At 44.7% G+C, this 4,746-nt stretch overlaps 1 pseudogene; it reads right to left on the reverse strand.

Moving 5' to 3' along the window:
* Positions 1-1,408: 1,408 nt before the first annotated feature.
* On the reverse strand, positions 1,409-4,393 carry LOC140735139 (immunoglobulin lambda-1 light chain-like; annotated as a pseudogene).
* Positions 4,394-4,746: the final 353 nt, after the last annotated feature.

Consider the following 4,746-nt stretch of genomic DNA (forward strand, 5'->3'; position numbering starts at 1 on the left):
ACCGTAAATAATTTGTGTGAAATGTTACTTATGTCGCTGTGTGTGTGTGTGGAGCTAACGCAGTCGTCTTATCAGTCACACCCTCCATAAAGACTACGCTATTCATCAGACAATATAAACGTTTAACATAATTAAACAGGTCTCTGTAGTCATCTTACACTTTTTTCACGCTTCAGCAACTCCCTCCCATCTAACAATTACAGTCTAGATCCCGCACTACAGGCTTAAAGGAAGAGTTCAAACATCAGGCTCCTAAACCAAAGTGGATGACTTTAATCACCACATCTCTGAACTGATTGCACGATCTCTTGACTCTCTTTCAAACTCATGTCCTAAGTATTATTTATGTATTTATCCATTATCCCTTTATCAGTTTATTTATTTATGATTGATTGAATTTAATTGATTTATCATTCATGCATGTTTTATTTATTTCTCTGTGGATTTTTCTATCTATCCATTTATTTATTCGGGTCTATTCCTCTTTGAACTTCTCAGTCTTTGTGTGTAGTTTTTCACTGCATCTATTGTATTTCTTTATTCTACTGTGAAAACCTGTAAGAAAATAAAACCCATAGTCACATATGAAGATGTGTACATAATTAGATAACAAATTTACCTTTAACTCTGAAGATAACCATGAGTTACAGAAGCTAATGCGTGGGTGTGGGTGTGGGTGTGGTGGGTGGTGAGGGTGGTGTCAGGGCGGGAAGTGAGGCCGATGACCGTCATTCAGGAACTAACGGAATCGATGGAGAGAATGGTCAAGTCACGGGGAAACATCCCTTCAGAGTCACACTCCCAATGGTGGGAAGACTTGGCCAAAACGCAGTGAGAATGTTGATCTCCCTCCCATAGGGATGGTTGTAAATGAAGTGCAGACGTGCAGAACGACGAGGAATAGAAGGTTCTGGTGATGGCGGGGGCGGGGGAAGGGGTGGTGGGATGTGAGTGCCGACGGCCGAAGAACGCTCAGGACACAGAGAGCAGAAAAGCGGAATAAGATGTCGGAGTCGATTTAACTAAAATTCTGATTCAGGCTCCTGGACGACACGATATCCGCGACGATTCCCCCTAACGTACTGTCATCAGCCGTGTAAAGACAATACACGATATATCTATCGCTGTTTCCTCTTTTATTTAGAGTTGTGTTACACAAGTTCCAATCACAGCACAGGAGATCGCTCCTGATTCTACACACAGCGGTAGATCAGATACAGCACACTGGGGACAGTCGTACACAGAATTATCCGTCGCAAAAGATGGATTATTATTGCCAACTGCTCTGAAATCATTAAACATTCTGCCTGTTTCCATAAGCGAACATTACCACACAATTACATTGCAATGTGCTGCTGCACAGACCCAGTCATTGCTTCACTGCATTAAACAAGAGCAAATAATCCGCGTGTGCTGCCAGTCGGCACTCTCTCACTGCGCACAGGCGGACGAAGAGATGGTGTTGCGCAGCGGCGAGCTCAGCGAGCTGTGGCTCACGCTGCAGGAATAGCTCGAGCCCTTGTTCCAGGCAGCGACGGGAACCCGCAGGTAACTGCTCAGTCTGTAGGTCTGGTCGGTGTCCAGGGACACGGCGCCTGTCGTCACGCCACTGTCTGTCTCCACGCCATCCACGGTCCAGCGCAGCGCTACCAAGCCCGGCTTAAAACCATTCACCAGACAGGAGAGAGTGGCCGAACCCGAGCCGGTCTCCTCCGGAGAGGGAGGGAGCAGGAGAATTGATGGCTCCCGGGAATCGCTACCTGTGGTAGAGAGGAGACGGAGAGGAATAGAAACAATATTATTTCATGGACTGTTCAGAGATAAAAACACCAGCGCCGGAATTAACGCAGGCATTGGGACACTCTATACGTCACATTTGACCCCTCGGGTACAAATCTTTGAGTGAGGAGTTGCAGGATTATTCTCAGCCTTGCGCGGTTACGACGTGACAGCATTTATTTCAAAATAAAAATGTTTGAATCCACTCTGCTCTCGGCATTGCATTATGTTAGAAGATAACTTCAACACCACTCAACCTCTTCGCTAAACCCCACACCTTGCCCATATGATTGGTCCCTTTATTGAGACCAGTCATTTGTTGTTCTCCAATAACGCCGAAATCATGAACTCTTGGGGCAATAACTGAGAATACTACACCTTCAGTTTTTAACAGAATGAAGGCTCCTTGGGATGTCCCGAGGTCGGGAAATCTCAGTGCACACCCAAGACTCGGTACCCAGTGACTGAAGAGGAAATGATGGAAAAAAGAGCAGGCCTGTGAGCCAGTGAGAAGCGGGAAGAGGTGAAACCACTCGTTCAGACTCAGATTGCATTCCGAACCCCTAGTAACCAGGTCTATTGCCGCTCGACTCTTTGACCAGCCTGCTTTCTGCCCAGCACCTTCCCCTAGTGTGTATTATTTTTAAAGTTTGATGTTCTTCTCTTTGTGTTTTCTGCAATCATATTGACACGGTTCTTAATCACAGACTCTGAATTGCGTTAACTTGAAACGGTGAACATCCTGCCCTGTGTTCCGATATTTACCGCACCCAGAAATATTATGGAATATTCACGACAAACATGTTCTCTGAGGTGGTGAATGAAGAGGGAAGGGTAGATGTCATGCTTGAGGTATCGATCATTCCCCCAAGTTATGTATGAACGTTATTCAAGACAGTATGGGAGAGAACAATGGGATCGACAGTCAAGATTTTTTTTCCCCAAGGCAGAAATCGAAGCCAAGAGGAGTGAAATTTACTGGAGAAGTTCGGTGAATATTTACTTTTATACAGAGTGGAGGCTGCATGAGGTGGAGGAGGCAGATGCGATAGGGGAGTCTAAGAAACTGCTAGATGGACACATGAGCCTGCTGAGAATGGAGGGATATGGAGAATTTGTAGACAGCAGGGATTGGTCTAATTTGACACAATAGAGGCGCCGCTGTAATAAGATTTTTGAATGGTTCTCTGGTACGATAAGATGGACGATTGACCTTAGAATCTACATCCTTCTCAACTTGCAACTTCTCTACCTGCACTGCACTTCCTCTGTGGCTGTTACATTTTATTCTGCATTAAACTGTGTTTAAGATAGATAGATAGATAGATAGATAGATAGATAGATAGATAGATAGATAGATAGATAGATACTTTATTCATCCCCATGGGGAAATTCAACTTTTTTTCCAATGTCCCATACACTTGCTGTAGCAAAACTAATTACATACAATACTTAACTCAGTAAAAAAAATATGATATGCATCTAAATCATTAATCTAAAGCATTAATAGCTTTTAAAAAGTTCTTAAGTCCTGGAGGTAGAATTGTAAAGCCTAATGGCATTGGGGAGTATTGACCTCTTCATCCTGTCTGAGGAGCATTGCATTGATAGTAACCTGTCACTGAAACTGCTTCTCTGTCTCTGGATGGTGCTATGTAGAGGATGTTCAGAGTTATCCATAATTGACCGTAGCCTACTCAGCGCCCTTCGCTCAGCTGTCATCAATACGCTGTCATCACGTGATCTTTATGGACACGATGCAAGACAAACTTTTCATTGCATCTTGTGAAAAGTGGCAAAAATAAACCAATACCAACAATACTTTCGACGAGGCCTATAGTGTTAAAGAGGAGGGATGTCGGAAAGTATTGAATTTTTCTGTACCAACTGAAATAGATCAAAAGTGTCCAAAAAAATTGTTCAGAAGTCAAACGAACATTAATTTGATTGTTGGGGGCTGACTCGATGGGCTGAACGGCCCCTTGTGCCAGACAGAAACGAATGGAACCTACCCCAGGCCTTCACTGGACGGGATTTTATACAGCTGTATGGAATAAGAGTGGCTGTAGTAGGAATTGTTTGTAACAGAAAGAGGGAGTCACTTGCTCTTGATATCCAGGATGGTGCCTGGACCGATGATAACTCCACTATCCCCGCTGCACAGTAATAGACAGCGGAATCCCCGGACTCCAAAGGGCTGATGGTCAGGATGTGACTGTTGCTGGAGGTGTCCCTGGACGGTTGAAAACGGTCTGTGATCCCCGTCCCTCGGTATATGTTATTGTTTGTATAATGAGCTAACACCCACTGCGGTCTCTCCCCGGGACGCTGTCGGTACCAGTTCATGAAGAAACTGCCAACATTACCGTTCTGTATCCGACACTCTAAGCGGACGGTTTGTCCCGCGGAAACAGGTCCGGACATTGGGGTCTGATTGAGCACTGGGGCCGCGTGGATATCTGCAATAAAACACAATAAAACCACTGGGTGACTTGGAGTAAAATAAAGATCAGCAGTAATCCCAATTTAAACGGATAATTCAAGCGTGAGCCATCCGACTCTCACCTGGTAACTGGACCAGCAGAACCCACAGGAGATGCAGCGCTGGGGACATTCCTCCGGACAGGTGCAGACAATGCAACAAAAATTCCGACCGAAAATTGCACTGTTCTGCAAACTTCGGTAACCGCTCCAGTTCCAGAGTCTACAAACTGGGGTCTCCGTGTCTGTTTATTAATTGGGATGTAAATAAGTGGGCGGCGCCAGGGAAAGAAGGTGGGTGGAGATTCACTTGCTGACCTTCGGAAACTTTGAATGGCCACCTTGCTGATTTTTAAAACCTTCAACCCTAATTTCAAGATTTTTTTTATCTTCCATTGTATAACATATACAGGCCTATAGAACTTCGGACAATACTCAGGCTAAACTGATTTTAGACATTGTTTCGGCTGCTTCCCTCTGGGTGTG

Source organism: Hemitrygon akajei, chromosome 11 (assembly GCF_048418815.1).
Source record: "Hemitrygon akajei chromosome 11, sHemAka1.3, whole genome shotgun sequence".
In the NCBI taxonomy this organism is placed as follows: domain Eukaryota; kingdom Metazoa; phylum Chordata; class Chondrichthyes; order Myliobatiformes; family Dasyatidae; genus Hemitrygon; species Hemitrygon akajei.